The sequence below is a fragment of the Patagioenas fasciata genome, chromosome 6 (genome assembly GCF_037038585.1).
Source record: "Patagioenas fasciata isolate bPatFas1 chromosome 6, bPatFas1.hap1, whole genome shotgun sequence".
NCBI classification, from domain to species: domain Eukaryota; kingdom Metazoa; phylum Chordata; class Aves; order Columbiformes; family Columbidae; genus Patagioenas; species Patagioenas fasciata.
Window position 1 is genome coordinate 39,472,594 of NC_092525.1, and position 18,220 is coordinate 39,490,813.

An 18,220-nucleotide genomic window follows, 5' to 3' on the forward strand; every position below is an offset into this window, starting at 1 on the left:
CATTCTCTTCCATTGATACTTAACCTATAAAAATAGTCTAATTTCCAGCTGTATGCTTTGATATAAAACGGTGAAAAATAAGTTTAACAGCCTTCTGCAGTTTTCTGTTGGCTTCCCATCTGTCAAGTCTTTCTTTTATAGTTGAGCTAGCAAGCTTATATTAGTCATTTGGGAGGCACCGCATTGATTTACATTACAGCGTGTCATAAACCAGGATGTGATGAATCTAGTGTGCTAATAAAAGCTAATGATACAAGTAGAACAATATAAGGTGGGACGATGCCAATGTTATACCTGAGAACATGTAATTAAACCTTCCTCCAGCTTGCTCTATGTGGGTTTTTCCCCATAATCTCAAGGTTACATGTACGTATTATTTTTAAAATGTTTTTTTGGCTGAATTCCTCTCCACAAAGGAGAATAGTGGTGCATATATATATTTTTAAATCGGCGATTGATTTGTTCTATATATAACTTTTCAGGAGTTGTAGCTACAAATAAAATTCTCGCTTGCATGGAAATCATTGCTGGTTTTCACTAGCTGAAAATCTGCTCCTCTTTCTTCTTGATTGTAGGATTTAAAACCAAAATGCTGTGCTTTCTCAAAAAGGAAATGAAGGGAGGAAGTTCCATCCTGACCATGGAAGTTGCTCTCTGTTCCCATGTGTTGATACAGCGGTGCACAGACGTCCTTCAGATACAGGTTCTGGCAGGAGAGAGGCTTAGCAGGTGTCGGGAGCAATTAGTTGTTAATTAAAATGATATATTTGCTTGTCCCCCAAGGTCCTCTACTCTCCTTCAATGACAACATACAACAAAAATCTGGGGACATGGTTCTTTTTGTCCAGGTGTTTCTGTGATAAAGCAAGGACTTTTTCAGTTGATGAATGGGTGAAAAGTGTCCCCACCTCTTGTGACACAAAGGGAAACCACTTCTGCTTGAGCATCGTGCCCTTTGTGCAGAGGAATCCTGCTGGAGGTTATTCACAACACGCATAATCCATGAGTACCTGGGCTAATGCACAGAGCATATAGTTACCAAGTAATTAGGCTGAGTGTTAATATGTTCGTTACCCCACAATGGGGAAATGTTGGTCTCCTTTGCTCTTCAGAATGAGCCAATCCTTGAGTCCTGTCTCCTTGCTCTTTGCTTTCCTTTTTTCTTTAGGGTTTAAAATCTTCTAAAAAGGGCTTAAAAACCTTTCAATATCAAGATTTTTCTCTTGAGTTGCTAAGCACTACCATCTGACATATTCATTTTCTGTGGTTTTATTTTTCTTATCTTGTGCAGTATTAATTTGGATATATTTACACAGCTTAAAATCCCACTGTGTCCACAATCAGAATGGATTTGGGGTCACAGGTAACTGAACCACAGGTTACATCTTAATTTTTCTTTGTTTTGTAACATAGTAAATGACTGTTGGTGCCGTTAGAAAGCAGATTAGGTCTCTTTGCTGTGCATCTGCAGATGAGGAGGAAGGTTCATTGGTTGTGTCTGTGTATGTGCAGCTTGTGTGTGCAAGGGGCCAGGGAACAAGTTGTGAACAGACCCAAAATTGTCCCTGTATGGTAAGACTAATATTTGGATTAAGTGTTATGTTCCTGCCCAAAGTCGTAAGCGGGATTTTCCATCTCTAAAGATCCTCAGATATTCTGCTCTTGTTCACCCGTTCCTGTGCAAACCAGTGCCAGCCAGGATATTCAGGAGCATGCAAATTCATATATCCCGTGGGAATTTAAAGAGTTTTAGCAAAACTTGCAGCAGCCTCTCCCTCTCCACCTTCAGATGTGCAAATAGTCAAATATTGTGCTGTACATGGTTACTCCCCGTGGCACAGGCTCCCCCAGCACAGCTTTGCTCGCTGGCTTGTGCTGGGAAGGTTAATAACGGAGAGGACGTGTGCTGAGCCTTAGCTAACGGATTTTCCCAGACAGAATAAATCAGAACAAGCCTGCGTCTCCGCTGTCTTTTCCGTTGAGATTCAAAGCCCCGCTGGCTGCTTCAATTACTAATTATAAGTTACATTCAGCCATGAAGGGAACAGAACAACAACCGCCGTGTGACTTATGTGAATAATCACACTTTGCTGCTCCAGCTTAAGTTTGGATTGCTGAGTACTGATGGGCTGGAATGATTTCTTGTCTTCGGGTGAAAGGAGAAAAAACTCTACATATGTGGGGGGGAAAGATGCTGAGGGGTCTGGAGCATCTTTGTGCTGAGGAGACACTGAGAGAGCTGGGGCTGTTGAGCTGGAGAAGAGAAGCTGAGAGGGATCTGATCAATGGATCAATAGCTCAGGGTGGGTGTCAGAGGATGGACCAGACTCTGTTCAGTGGTGCCCAACGCCAGGGTGAGGGGCAACAGGCACAGACTGAAACACAGGAGGCTCCATCTGAACATGAGCAGAAACTTGTTTGCTGGGAGGTGCCAGAGCCTGGCCCAGGCTGCCCAGAGCGGGTGTGGAGTCTCCTTCTCTGAGACATTCAAACCCGCCTGGACCCACCTGTGTGATCTGCTCTGTGACCCTGCGTGAGCAGGGGTTGCACTGGGGATCTACAGAGATCCTGCAGCCCAACCAGCCTGGGGTTCTGTGAATAACACAGGAAGTTTTCCAGGACTTCTCTCTTCCTTTACGTAGTCCTCTAAAGTCTATAGATCTCATTTTCCTTCATCTCAAAGACTCCTTTCTGATCACCCACTCTTTACCTCACACTGTACCAGCTTAATATTGTGAAGTAGTTTCTTTTCCAGCCCTGTGTTGCTTCCACCTCCTCCTGATCACTGTCTCTATTTGATTACTCGCCTTGTTTTCCTGTGACGTGTTATCCCCATTATCTTTACCCATCTCCATTTTCATCTTCCTTCTTTGACTCTCTCACCTCTAATTCTGTGCCAGAGTTCATTCATCACTGTTAATCCAGGTCCATAATATAATTACAGATTTAGTTTTGCCCTCAGTTTGCTCTTCCCCATTCTCTGGCCCTCTGCAGCCCCTATGGAGACTTGGCTTATGAAGTTCCTGTGTCCTTCAGCTCTTCTTTCTCCCTTTGGACTCTCTGCTGTCATTGCTCCAGTCCCAGCTGCGTCATCTGCAACTCAACCCTGCCCTTCTGGATGTCTGGTTAGGAGTTGTGTGTCAAATGCACGTCTTACTGGGAGCAGAAACTCAACGACCTGTTGACATAGCAAATCAAACTGGGTGTAGGGGCTTCCAGCAGGTGGGAGAAGACGTCTCAGCAGCGTGTGGCAGCTTTTGTGGATGATGATTTAGTGACAAAGTCAAAACACTTGATTTCATTTAGGATTTTGGAACTGATTAGGTGTATTTCAAAGTTGTGGCATTACAGGCAAATCAGATGTCAGAATAATAGAGGATGCTGTGAAATTTTGCCCAGGACGTTAAAGGGGCGGCAGAGTCGGCCAAGAGGATGTTTCGTTCATGGCTTCAGTGCTCGGGCTCCGAGTCCTGCTGCCCATCTTGAGATGCGGTTTTGCACCAAGATTACAGGAGATGAGATTGAATAGCTCAAAAATAAGCGCATTTTCCTTACTGTCAACCCTGGTGATGGGGTGGTAAAAGTTGACAAAGAGAAGAAACAACTTAAAGTTCTAATTAGGCCTTGATTTATTCACCCAAAGAAGTCTGTAATGTTAAGAGAAACTGGAGGGAATCAGGAGTCCACATCCACAATGGAATATGAGTGTCTGATGGCTTGAAGATCTGAAAGCCCCAGGCGCAGAGATTGCAAATAGTGTCACACCACATGGCCACCACCAACAGTTTGCATCAGTTTGGCTGCTTTAAGCGCCTTCTGATTGACACGCTTAGAGCAATGTAGAGTTGCCTTTTAATTCGTGAGTTGTCTCTTTTTCTGTTTAAAATTTAGTTCTCGTTCTCAAAATATTTGAAAAGGGGAAAAGATGGACCAAGTGATCTGTGAATAAAGGCAATCACACCCACCTGAAATAACACAGGCATAAGATACTATGGTAAATTAATAAGCAAGACAAGTTTGATATCCCACAGACAAAAAATAACTTAAAGCGATCAAAGGCTCATCAAATATTTACCACTGAGAACAAATTACAAGGTAAAATATGGTCAAAAGCCACCAAAATAATGTCCCATTCTGTCAGTAAGAGGGACCTCGCTTTAGTGTCTGATATTTAGAAGCAAACATTGCTGAAAGATGAAATGCGTGGAAATCAGTGCTGTACAGAATCGCCTCCTTTGGAGCATCTCTCATCTGGGTGTTTGCACTAGGCTTAAAATGTGCCTTTTTTTTTTTGCTTTGCCTGTTTTTTCATCCTTTCTTTTCTTTGGATCAATCATAGATGTGAGAACAACCACCTCAGCAGTTTTGTCACCAGAGAACCGAAGGAAATATTCAAACATGCACCGCGATGATATTCCAGGGTAGTTAAAAAGCCTTTTCAGGGAGAAATTTGATGCAATTAACCAGCTTCCGATTTGCCGTGTCAGCAAATCCCCTGTTTGTGCAGCGCAGACAAATGCTGACATACAGCTCCGTTTGCTGAGAACACTTCGGGACAGACTGAACTGAATAGATTAAAAATGTTTGGAAGCAGAGTCTGTAAAATAAGCCTGTTGATAAAAAATCTGTCTGGTACGTTATTCCAATGGCACGGCTTAATAGATGAACTCAGAGAGGTGGTTCATTAATACAGCAGCATTCATTCCTGCTTTTAGACAACATTGTTTTTCTTTTTTTCACAGTCTTTTGTAGCTGATTATTGATTTATTTGCCTATTTTTATATTACAGAAAGCTATCGCGTCTCTGTCGGTCCTGGTCCATCCCTTGGTGTTGGTACAGCCCCATCTGCCCGGGCAAACCCATCCAATGTGAAATGTTTCTGCCGAGCCTCGGGCCACAAAGTCTTTGCCTCAGTGACACTCGAGAACATTGTCACAGATTAATTAAAGGTGCGAAGCGAACGCATTAATTAAACCCCATGACCACCTGTGTGGATCCTCTCAGTCATAACTCGTCTCCTGTTAAATTGCTTTTGCATAATAGCAGCCCCACTTTGCGCAGGGCTGTAAAGGGTGCTTAGGAAAGCAACAAGCAACCAAAAACATCCCCTTGCAGGGTGTTGGCTTTGCGATTGCTTTGGAGCGTGGCCCAAGCTCATCAGAAAGTACGAGGATGTTTTAAGCACACTTGGGACAAGAGAATTTCCAGTGAAGGTGACACTTATGGTCTGAGCTAGTGAAACACATGATTTTGAGACGCTTCAGCTTGGGGACTGAAGATTTAGGAGCGTGTCAAACTCCGAGTCAACACAGCAGGATTTAATGCCGTGGAGCCGGGAGCCAGGGACGAAGCCGCGGTGAATCCACGAGATGGATGTGTGCGCCTTTCCCTCTGCCCTGCGCTCCAGCGCCCGGCTGGGAAATAACCAGCATTTCTAGGAAAAAGAAAACAGTATTGATTTTCAGCTCTCACTGAAGCTCTCTGAAGTATTTTCACAAGAGAGAAAACCTTTACAATCTTTAAATTAAAATCCACTTTTTTTTTTAATCTGCTCAGGTGAAACAAAATCGTGAGCCAACCATAATTGGGCGGTGTTGACGAGCTATCAAGAGCGATCCTTAAAGGAAGGAGTGAGTAACAAATGACTGATATATCAGAACGTATATCCGGGGCCCAAAGCAGCTGGAATAGATCTGATGGTCACTGGCAGTTTGCTGCATGGGGAGGGGGTTGCAATGATCACACCAAGTTCACTTGGCATCGCTTTGGTTCTCATTAACTGGTTCTTGTGTAAACCAGATTATTTCAGCTGGCACCTCACAGCTCGAAGGTGTGGATAAAACACACTGAACCTCGCAAGAAAACAAAGCGGCCTATTGTAGTCTTTGAAAACTTTTTCCATGAAGATTAGGTGATGCTTTAGCGTGGGAACACTTGCTGAAGGTGGAGAGGTGGTTTATTTTAGGAGTTTCAATGCAGCTGAGGTTGCTTCTTCCAAACTAGACAGTCTTGGGAATAAATAACATCCCATGCTGGGGTGGTGAGAGGCAACTGCCCATCCTACCAGACATCCAGCCCAGGAACAAGCAATAGTACCATTCTTTTTAACATGTGTGATTTATATTCTCAATTTCCTTTCATCCAGACTCCTCTCTGGCACTCACCTTCTTTTTATAGACACCCTATTTATCCGAGTTTCGTATTCGTGCGATTTCTGCGTTCCAAAAAGGCTGAGTCCGCACCAGCTAAGAGCGCGTGGACTTTGTGCCTGTTCTTTTACGCTAGTACCACACGGTACTGGGAACATACTAATTACAACTAGGTGGAACTTTTTAATCAGGTGTCGCATGTTCAGGTTTGTTTTTCATTGGGAAACAGTTTCAGAAAAACCAAATCGCTTGGAGGATTGATTTTAGTTAATCTTTTATTGGACAACTGAATACAAAGTTGTGAAATTGTTGAAAAATCACTTTCCTTGTCTTACCTAGGTAATAATGTTTCTTTTTTGGTTAGACCAAACTTTTGTTTAGGCATCTCAGTTAATGGTACGGCACATACAACTGGAAAAGGATAGAAATGTAAGTGAAATATTTCAAAAAGATGGAGTAAAATAAGTTAGGAATTGAGGTGATTTCCTTTGCCGTGCAACTTTCCTTCTGCCATATTAAAATAAAGCACTTCTTAGGTTTGTTCTCCATAGTACTTATTCACAGACTTGCTTAAAAATTCAGCGTAGTGCTTCTTGCTTGTGGCAAAGTGATGAAATTCAGGCATGTTAAATCCTTCTCAGCTGCTTTGGCAGCACATTGTGGAGATCCAAAGACTTGCTTGTCGGTGAAGTGATACCAGTACTTAAATGGTTTGACAGAAGCCGTGCTTTCTGTTACTGTGCCAAAGAGCTGAACAAACTAAATGCTTATGGAGTTTAAACAGTCCCAGCAGTTTTCAGGGCTGAAGTCAAAGGACTTGCTTTATTTCCAGGGTTTTCTTTTCTTTTTCTCACTGAAAAGAAAGAAAAGAGCTAAAATAGGAAGCCAAAGTGCCTATTTGTTGATGCTGTGTTAAAAAGAAGGAGTCTTGAGGAGTCTTGTGGCAAGAAGCATTTTTAAATGAAGTTAAATGCGTTGGTATGAAACGTGACCTTTGGCAAAAGGCTTTGGTCTTTCTGATGGCCTTTCCATTCTCCCCACCTTGTTGCTGCTCCCGTTTGTAGAGCACAGCTAATTTAGAGCATCTGCCTCCAAACGTGATGAGGTTGTTATCATGGACACTGCTGTGCTGGAGGATATTTTGGTGTAAAAGCAAAGTCCGTCATTGGTTTGAGGGAAACTGTCAGGAGTCTGTCAGCCCAGACAGCAACCACAGCCACAACCAGCACCACAGCCCAAACTTCTGTGTTTTCTGCTGAGCCCAAAGAGTTGTGGTGAACGGAGCCAAATGCAGTTGCTGACCGGTCACGAGTGGTGTCCCCAGGGCTCAGCACTGGGGCCAGTTCTGTTTCATCTCTTTATCAATGATCTGGATGAGGGGATCAAGGGCACCCTCAGTTTGCAGATGACACCATGTTGGGTGGAGTGTTGATGTGCTGGAGGCTGGGAAGGCCATACAGAGGGGTCTGGCCCGGCTGGATCCATGGGCTGAGGCCAATTGTCTGAGGTTCCCCAAGGTCCTGCACTTGGGTCCCAACAACCCCATGAACGCTGCAGGCTGGGGAAGAGCGGCTGGAAAGCGCCCCAGGAAAAGGCCCTGGGGGTGTTGGTGCCAGTGGCTGAACATGAGCCAGCGTGTGCCCAGGTGGCCAAGAGGCCACCAGCATCCTGGCTGGGACCAGCACTGGTGTGGCCAGCAGGCCCAGGGCAGTGACCGAACCTGTGCTGGGACCTGGGGAGGACAAAGCACCAGTCCTCGGGCAGTTCTGGGCCTGAACTTTACGAAAGTACCAGTACAGTTCAGTACAAACCTGAACTTTCTTTACAATAGTATTTGAAAAGCTTGTTTTTAATCTTTCTGCCTTATAAAGTTCTATAAATAGGCCTGTATTATAATTTCTTTTTCATAAAGCAAACTGCTCATGGTTTCTATGCAGTCATTTCCTAAGCTGTGTCTATTCTTACTTTGAATTGTTTTCTACAAAAGTTTTAAAAGTTTTGGAGATCTGCATTCATTTTCATTATGTACTTTTCTGGTGCTGTGATAGCACAGGATGAAATTACTGTGCTCACAATAGCCTCATAGAGACCCAAAGATGTCCAAACTACAGGGAGACAGTAAACCTAATAACCAGATAGTCTGGTGCCTGTGGGCATAGTTTAACTTCACGGCGGATCTACAAGGCTATGATCTGAAAAACAGAGGTACCAGCCCTGCAGTTTGAAGTGCCGAGGGCAAGCAGAGCAATCCCGTTAAATACATACACTCTCAGGTAAGTCTAAGCCTGTTAGCTTTATGCCATGTATTTTTCTTTCTCTTTGTTTATTTTTGTGTCTCCGTTTCATTTGTTTTTCACAAAGCCCTTCCCATATCTGTTTGTCCGAGGCACCACCTTTCTGCTAAGCCCAATTATTTGTGCGCGTTTCTTTTTCTGCCGTAGTTCCGTCCGCTCCGCTTTTGATCTCTTGCAAGAATATCCACTTTTATTCCTCTCCTATCTGGGGAAAAATGGTGCCTTAGAACCACCAGATAGGAATTATGTGCATAGCCTACCGCTTTCTCTTGCATTTATAGTAGTTACGGTGGTAAATAATATTTCTCCTTAATATTCAGGGAGCAGAGAGGATGAGACTGGCGTGGTAAACCGTGGAAGATCAGAGGACGGGTATCAGGCTTCTTCTGTTCCACTCTTGTGCTCTGGTAACCCAGGAGTCAACAGCAATAGGTGGAGGGGCTAAGTGATTGGTGTGGTTTACCCCGGCCAGCAAACAGGACCACGTAGCCACTCACTCACTTCTGACCCAAGTGGGATGCTTAGAGGATTGGAAAGAAAAAAGAAACCTTGTGAGTTGAGATAAGAAGAGTTTAATAGACAGCAAAGGAAGAGAAAATATAGTAAGAAAAATGGTGATAATAATATTTTGATTAATTTATTCTGCTGGACAGCATCTCATTGAATGAGAGTGTTTCTGAGTAAGAAGCCAGGTAGTGTATGAACGTCCGCCCTCCCAGATCTGAATATACATGAATGCATGATTCTGCAATTTAATGCTCTAATTTGGGTGAAACCAGTGGTAATCAGCAAACTCCAATTATATTTCAGACATGAAGGCTGATTAGGAATGCTTAGGAATGCCTGTATGTTTTCTGCTGCAGTAAAACATGTGAAATGTAAAAACTCCCAGGTGGCAGGAAGCACAAAAATACCCTTTATTGTTTGCTTTATTTGCCATGCGTGACAGTGCAATGTAGAATAAATAGTGCCACATGTAACAAAACCTTTGTCCCCGTTCCTCAGCGCATCTTCTCCACACCCCGGTGATGGGTTTCATAACGTACCTTGAGATAACCTCAGGCTCCCACTGCTGAGAGGTGCGTTGGACAAGCTGAAGTGGTGGTGACGCAGGGACACAAAATTACCGGCGTGTGGGAGAAAAATCTATACATTTGCTCATGCAGAGGCACCCGTGTCTCCCAATTGATTATGACAAGGGAGCAAACAGGGAAATCTGTGTTTTCACATGAAGCGCAGACCTTTGTGCGGCAAAAATACCATCAAAATGCTGCTGCAAATATCACTGCCCCAATTAATATTATTCAGCACCTGCGAAACAACAGGTTAATTATTAAATTTCCATGCAAAATACTGGCAGCAAATATTCGCACCGCCTTACCCAGCATCGCTCTGCGGCGGGAAAAAACACTTGAGTGGAATGGAATACGGTGCCAGATTTAATTTTGGAAATATTTTATGAGTTTGTACCCGGTGATTCTGGTGGTTGTTCCCACACTCACTACAGGAAACGTGTGTCCCCGTTTCCTTGCTTTTATCGCAGCTCACCTGTGTCGTGTTGCAGTTCCTGCCGCAATACTCTGAATTGTCTGAGTTTCCTGGCTTTTTGTGCAGCTGCAAAAGTAGTTGCAAAGTGAGGTTTCTCACATCTCACCACCTTTCCCCTGCTCTGTTTTTAGTGACAACTACGTGCTGGGGAAAGGAGGAAAAAAAAAGGAGGAGAAAATTTGCTTTTCTGTTCTCAGAGGTGGACGCCAAAAGCATTTGAAAAACTCGGAATGAAAAGCCAACCTGCCTTTGGAGGAGGAGGCTTATTACACCGGGAAAAAATTGCATTATGCAATTTTATAAAACGCAGTTTCACTTCAAAACATAAGAACAGAAGACATTTAGAGAGCAGTGTAGGGGACAGGGAGCTGGGGGTCCTGGGGACAGCAGGGTGACCATGAGCCAGCACTGGGCCCTTGTGGCCAGGAAGGCCAATGGTACCTGGGGTGGGTTAGAAGGGGGTGGTCAGTAGGTCAGAGAGGTTCTCCTGCCCCTCTGCTCTGCCCTGGGGAGACCACACCTGGAATATTGTGTCCAGTTGTGGCCCCTCAGTTCCAGAAGGACAGGGAACTGCTGCAGAGAGTCCAGTGCAGGGCAACAAAGATGCTGAAGGGAGTGGAGCATCTCCCGTGTGAGGAAAGGCTGAGGGAGCTGGGGCTCTGGAGCTGGACAAGAGGAGACTGAGGGGGGACTCATTCATGGGGATCAATATGGAAAGGGGCAGTGTCAGGAGGATGGAGCCAGGCTCTTCTCGGTGAGAGGACAAGGGGCAATGGGTGCAAACTGGAACACAGGAGGTTCCACTTGAATATGAGAAGAAACTTGTTTGGGGTGAGGGTGTCAGAGCCTGGCCCAGGCTGCCCAGGGAGGTTGTGGAGTCTCCTTCTCTGCAGACATTCAAACCCGCCTGGACACCTTCCTGTGGAACCTCAGCTGGGTGTTCCTGCTCCATGGGGGGATTGACCTGGATGAGCTTTCCAGGTCCCTTCCAACCCCTGGCATTCTGGGATTCTGTGATTCTGTGATGACATATGTTGTTTATTTTTTAGCACGTTTGCCTGTTACTTGATTTACATCCTGACGGTAAAACTGACTGAAGTTGGGGCTAAAATACCAAAACTAAAAACGGATGATGCTGCTGAGACATGTGTTTTGGATTCTGCTCCATGGTAGTTGTCCTCTGAAAACTACAACACCGAAGCAAAGAATTAGATGTTGCTAATTAAGAGGAAAAATTAATAATATTGAGCGGATGTTGGATGCTGGAACCGAGGGACAAAAAGCCACATGGATCCTGGGCTGTTGTGTTCAACAGCCTCTGCCGGAACTGCTGCCCTTTGGGTAGGGACTTATAAAATCATATTCAGAAATAGCCTTTTGTATCGACCTGCACACATGGGTCTTGCTCAAAGTCACGATTAAATTCCTTTATTAGGAATATTCAGCGGGGTTTCCTGGATTTGCATCTCAGTATGGTTCATTCCACATACTAAAATAAGAATAATTAGAGCTGTAAATCATTTTATTAGTTCCTCTGCACACCAGCTAGCATATGATATATTAATAACATCTGCTTTACAGAGATAACCCATGTCCAGGTTTGCTGTTAGGTTTTTTTACTGCTGTATATTTAATTCTAAGTATTTTTGTGATTGCCACCCGAATGCATCTAGTGTTACTAACCCAGCCAGATCTTGGGCTTTAGCTGCAATCCCTGTCCTACTCAGAGTCCTACTAATTGCTTTGCTTGTTAAGTGCTGTGGAAATTTGTGTCCACGGTCTTCTGTGAATACAGAAAAATAAAAGATCTTGTATCACATGAGGAAGATACCAGAACGCTTAATTACTGATTTATTTATTCTTGTGCATAGCTTGTCTCTAAATAGCCTTAAATCCACCGCTGCTGTGGCTCAGTATAGTACCTGCTATATGAAAGTTTCTGATAGTTATCTCCTCTCACAGAATCCCAGAATCTCAGGGGTTGGAAGGGCCGTGGGAAGCTCATCCAGGTTAATCCCCCCATGGAGCAGGAACACCCAGCTGAGGTTCCACAGGAAGGTGTCCAGGCGGGTTTGAATGTCTGCAGAGAAGGAGACTCCACAACCCCCCTGGGCAGCCTGGGCCAGGCTCTGCCACCCTCACCAGGAACAAGTTTCTTCTCATATTCAAGTGGAACCTCCTGTGTTCCAGTTTGTACCCATTGCCCCTTGCCCTACCGTTGGTTGTCACCGAGAAGAGCCTGGCTCCATCCTCCTGACACTCACCCTTTCCATATTGATCCCCATGAATGAGTCCCCCCTCAGTCTCCTCTTCTCCAGCTCCAGAGCCCCAGCTCCCTCAGCCTTTCCTCACACGGGAGATGCTCCACTCCCTTCAGCATCTTGGTGGCTGCGCTGGACTCTCTGCAGCAGTTCCCTGTCCTTTTGGAACTGAGGGGCCACAACTGGACACAATATTCCAGGTGTGGTCTCCCCAGGGCAAAGTAGAGGGGCAGGAGAACCTCTCTCAACCCATTAAAATGTTTCAATTAATTTTTTTAATCTATTTTGTTTCGATTTTCAACAGTTTTAGGAAAGGTGAAGCATTTCCCTTGCCTAAAAAAGGTGCCGAATTTTACATTATAAGATGTTGTGAACATTTCTCATTATTAAGAATTTATCGTATATGATGCTTAGAAGCAATATATTAAAAAACTTCCTGTTTCCAAATTCAGCAGCTCTCCATGAATGGAATAATTTCTCGTGTTTCAGTGCTGAAATAGCGATGTTTGATTAATTTTAAAAATGCCTTTTCAATTTTTCAAGGCCAGCCCAGTTGTGATGAGATCTAAGCACTTTGTGTTACTGTTAGTACCACATACCTGATGCGTGTGGAAGGTGGACAGTGTGTAATTAATCTCAAGGTTGACCTTCACCTCTGAAAACTGTGTGTGAAATGCCAACGCTTTCCACAAAACAGGATCATATTAGGGAAAAAAGGCTTGGGAGCATCCCCCATCCCGCATTTTTCCGTGTGTTTCTTTTCACCGTGTCCGGACGGAACATTTCTAGAGATTTTCAGACAAAACCAGAAGTTCTCGCCAAACAAGCTGGAGATAATAAAGCTCAGCTCTTCGTGCTCAGCGCTGGAAACTGAATTTCTTGCATCAACTGAATCAAAAAGAAAGAGATACTGTGTTCGAACAGGTATTGATACGCTGTCCTTCGGGCAGTTGGGCAAACTAAACTGAAGCAGAAACCGATTTTCAAAGGACAGAGAAAAACCCTCCGTCTTCAGTCGCTGAAATGGCGCGTCGGATTTTGAGTTTTCCACGGTAATTATTCAACTGTAACCTTCTGGATGCCGTGTCACTCCTTCATTTATTCTGTGGTGTAAACACCTGCAGGCGCAGATGGCTGAGCTATTCTCTAAAGCTTTGGCTATTTCTCAGGGCTAAAATGAGGTTTATTGTGGAGAAACACTGGTCATATTCGCAGGTTCACCTGTTTGTGGACGGGAGGATGATCCTCTATGAATCCATCCCAAAAAAATGGCTTAGGATTTTTCCCCAGCCTCCTTCCCTTAGGTAATATCTTCTCTTGGCTCAGTTATAGCACATTAATTAAATAGATGGATGGATAGATAGACAGACAGACAGACATGCTGATGAGCTGCCTGAATGACTTCAGAAAATGCATTTGCTGCAAAATGCCCATGAAACAAGGACCTACCGACGTCTCAAGCTCAAGTTCCTTGATTTCAGGTAACAATTGCACTTTGGGCCAGATTTTTCGTCTCGTGCTTTCACCACTTCGGGCAAGGCAGCAACATTTCACCCCCTGGGAAATATGCACCACACGTCTAATGTCCGTATTTTGGCATTAATGGAGTGGAAGTTTAGCAACAACAACCAAAAAAAATAGGGAGAAAACGGTATTTTCAACAAAAATGCCACAGAAGGGGGCAAGAACTTACGTGATTAAACTACTCAAAACTGATGGTTCACAAAGCCGCTGCAAATAATGTCTTTAATACCCAGGAACTATCCAAAAATAAGGAAAAGAGTCCCTGTTTTTTCACCGGTTAGAAGGATGTTGTGTTCATCATGGTAATTTGGGGATTTGAGACAGAAAATTGAAGTATTGTTTTTCCAGGTCATTAAGATTTGACTTTTGACTACTGCTCTGCAATTGCCAAGGTGGTTTAATTACGTGGATAGCGAGCGTTCTGAGGGCCACGCGTGCTCTTTTGCACGGCCACACACTATCGGCGCTAAAATGTGCTTTCTTAAATTATAATAAGAGTTCTTGTAGTGAGATAAGTGCTCCATTTGGCTTGAAGTAAGAAATCCACCATTTCTTGTCAACCAAACCTTTCGTGGTATCCCTTAATTAATACCATGAAGCATACATGTTCTTTGAGTGATGTAAATTGCGTTTAAAGTGACTATTAGTCTCTACCACATAGCAAGACTTTCACACTCCATTAAGAATAAAATTAGGAATAGCATTTTCTCAGCATAATCCACGGTCATTATAGAACCATCCACGGGGATCAAGTATTGCGGTTGTTATTGCAATATATCATTATAACAAGGGTAATGATTGCCGCATTCAGCCAGCTGTAGTCATCAGTTGCTCTTTTTTGCTCTGATTCGAGGAGGAAAAATCTGCAATTAGCCTGCCACGTATTTGCAGAAAGTCAGCGCACTTGTTCTCTGTCACTTCTGTGCTTTAGAACTTTGTGCCTTATTTAACAAAAAGTTGCAGAAAGAGGGAGAATAAATACAATTTTATTTTATAAAAGGAAATAAACGCTGATTCAACTGCTGTGTAAATTAAGGGATCTAATGTTTAGACTTGGGTGTTTGGTGAAACAGTCTAAGCAGTTGGCTCATGTTTAGCTACAGGGAGCTCTTGCTGTGTGTTTTGCAGATAGTGAATAGGGCATCTACCCCTACCCAGTTATTAAAAGTGACCTTTTCCTGCTGTGCCTCTCATGTGTTGCTACACAAGACTTTCTAAGAGTTCTGCTTCTTGGTTCTGTGTTCAGTTCTGGGCCCCTCACGCCAAGAAAGGCCTTGAGGTGCTGGAGCGAGCTGAGAGAAGGGAACGGAGCTGGTGAGGGGCTGGAGCACAAGTGTGATGGGAGCGGCTGAGGGATCTGGGGGGTTCAGCTGGAGAACACGAGCTGAGGGGAGACCTTCTGATCTCTGAACTGCCTGAAAGGAGCTTGGAGCCAGGGGGGTCGGGCTCTACTCCCCAGGCCTCAAGTTGCGCCAGGGGAGACTGAGGTTGGATCTGGGGAACAATTTATTTCCAGAAAGGATTATTAAACACTGGAACAGGCTGCCCAGGGCAGTGCTGGAGTCACCATCCCTGGAGGGTTGGACAGACGGACATGAGGTTCTCAGGACATGGGGCAGTGCCAGGGGTGGGGTATGGGTTGATTTGATGACCTTGAGGGTCTCCTCCAGCCAAAATGATTCCATGATTCTATTAGTGTCCTTGTTTTATCTTCTGATTGTCGTTTGAGTTCACTGCCTGGTCTCCCCAGCATCTTCAGAAGAACTTTGCCCAAAGTGATCTGGCACAGCTCGTGCTTATATTGGGGATCTCCAGTCTGATCCTGATCTCCCGATCAGATCTTTCCTTGTTCACCTAATCTTCATTTTCTCCAGCCATCTCTGGAAGACCGTGCCTTTCTGATCTTTCTTTTGACCAGTCACCTTCAAGGTTAGTTGTTAGTTTCCATTTTTATTATACAAATCACCTAAAACCCCACAGTTACTTTCGTTTGTACATACCTAATCTTTAACGTCAGGTTTACATAGCTATCTGCTATACAGGGCATCATTGTCAAATAGGGAAGTCCAGTTCAGACGATCGAAAAACTTTGCATCCTCCATATCTTCATCATTTTAAAAGCATTTAGATTACCATACTTTATTAACCATATACAGTCTGTTCATCCTGATTCAGAGAAAGTATTTGTGGACCAGCTTTATTTCCAGCTGCTGCTTAAATTCCTTGGGATGTCGATGGGGCGTGCGCCCTCACGCTGCATGGTTTTCTGTAAGCTTTTCAGGATGCTGTGCCTTGATCTCCCATAACATCAGCTTCTTCACTCTACAGAAACCTTCTTCTTATTGCACTTGTCTTCAAACTCATCCGCCCCTGAGATGCTGAACTCTCGCGCCTCGGCGAACACCTAAAGGAAAGGAATCATCTGGATTTGGGGTGGTTACACCAACCAGCAATGGGTGAAACTGGCTTTGCCGATACAACATCTGGGGTTTCTGCGTAACGTTGCTGAGATTTCATTTCCTGCAATACAATTAATAGTTTCGAACATATGCTTTATGGGGACGTTTCCATCAACCTTTGCTGGAAAACGGGGATGTTTAAAAGATGTTCCCTTCATGCTGAGGTGCAAGTGGCGTTTTTAGAGGTCAGACCCGATGGGAAATGTTGCACTTGTGTTTTATAGCAGTGTTTACTAATGTTTCCCGTCAAACAGGAATAAAGATCCAAGTCATGACTGCATTTAATTCCTCCCATTCTAAAGCAAACAAATTCAGGTGTACGTGTATGGATATTTAATAGTGGAGGAGTCAGGTACCAAGGGCGATGCCATTTTTCGTGTTGCTGTCAGGGCTTGGATGGGCCCTGGGTGCGATTTTAGGTTTTGTGTTGGAAAGAGTCCTGAAAAATACCCCCTGGATTAAACCCAGCAAAGTCGTGTTGTACAGAAAGCCATGCTAGTTGATTGCAATTGTTCTTTCAGGCCTGGCAGCTTTTTAAACGGATTTATTTTATGCTAATAGGAACTTGGCACCTTTACTTCTGTTAAGCTCATAAGATACAAAGGATTACCCCTGGAGCCAAAATTTGCGATTCTTCTGCAACATTGCAATTCAGTGGATAAAATCTGGATTTTTTTGTTCCCGGTGAAGCAAACGACGTTTCATGTTGGGCCATTACAGAAGGTTTTGAAATGTTTTTTCCCTCCAATTATTTATCCCTTTAACCATCTGGTTTTCTGCTTAGACATTTTTGTAGATAAGTGGCATTTAAAAACTATTACAATAACCACAGTTGACTGTTCAGTATTTCAGAATGAAGTAGGCGTTTATTTTGAAAGTCAAGCACCAAGCTCTACCCTTCCCCTTGACAATTTTGGTTCTAGTTCCTATTTATTACAAGTAAGTAAGAACAAAAGTTTTGCTCACAGTTTAAAATATGCAAGTAGTTAAGAAATCATTTTTCCCCGTAAGATCTTGGACCCAGCTTTGGCTGGGAGGAGCGGTAATGAGAGTTTACCTACCAGTGTGTATTGCTTATGGTTTGCTTATGTATTTGATAGAAACATAATTAACCATCCAGCTGCTTCAGTACGGGACAACTAGGGGTTTGTTGTTGTATTACATGAGTTGTTTCCTTTTGAGTATTGCCATATGGAATATTTATCCCGTGCTCCTTGCCCATGTTTCTCCCCCTCAAACCCAAGCTGAGGCTTTCCAGCTGACAATATTTATAATGTGAAAAGTCTATTTCAATCAGTAAATGATATTGCTGCTAATAGCTCGGACTGCGAGCTAGTAAAGCCTTTAAGCATATGGATAATATCTGTTGGAGTTAATTGAGCTGCCGGCATCGTGGAAATTACATATGCTTAAGGAGCTCATTCTGGGAGCTCCATCAGCTCCACAGAGTTGTTTTTGGGATGGGATCCAGGGGACTCTCTGGCTTCACCAGATCTCCCGCAGGACCTGCTGCGAGGGTTCGAGATTCCACTTTTGGCACTGGCGACTGTAGTTCAGCCTGATAGGACCACGCATCACTTCTTGTTCAAAGTCATCAGAATGACCAGAAAACAGGGAGAATATGTGGAGAAGCATTTTGGTGAGTATAATATTTGCTTGGTCTTAGGCAAATTGATTCAGGCCAAGTGGATGGGCCTCCACGGCACCGCTGCAAAGCCCAGGACAAGACAGACGTTGGGACAGGACTTCAGCTGCCCATTGGTGTTTCTTCGAGTGAGAAAAGAGGTGGGGAGAAGTGACTAATAATAATCTCTATTGTAGTAAATACATTTCCAGATTCTCTATTCTGATAGATGCTTGAGCTGCGGAAGGGAGCTCATGAGTCAAAAAGAGGGAAATGAGGTTGCAAGGGAAGTTTGTGGGACTTTCTTGATACTCCTGTTCTCCTGGCTTTAGTCAAACAGCAGCAGAAAGTGAAGTGGTG

The 18,220-nt window shown here is 44.0% G+C and overlaps 1 long non-coding RNA gene across 1 annotated transcript in view; it reads left to right on the forward strand.

Annotated features, from left to right (window-relative positions):
* Positions 1–18,220, forward strand: part of LOC136104024 (uncharacterized) — a 161,755-nt gene that overhangs the window by 109,708 nt on the left and 33,827 nt on the right. Inside the window, exons 16-17 of the long non-coding RNA XR_011739837.1 lie at positions 4,790–4,950; positions 5,558–5,631. This is a non-coding gene — a long non-coding RNA (uncharacterized lncRNA). The remainder of the gene's footprint in view (positions 1–4,789; positions 4,951–5,557; positions 5,632–18,220) is intronic.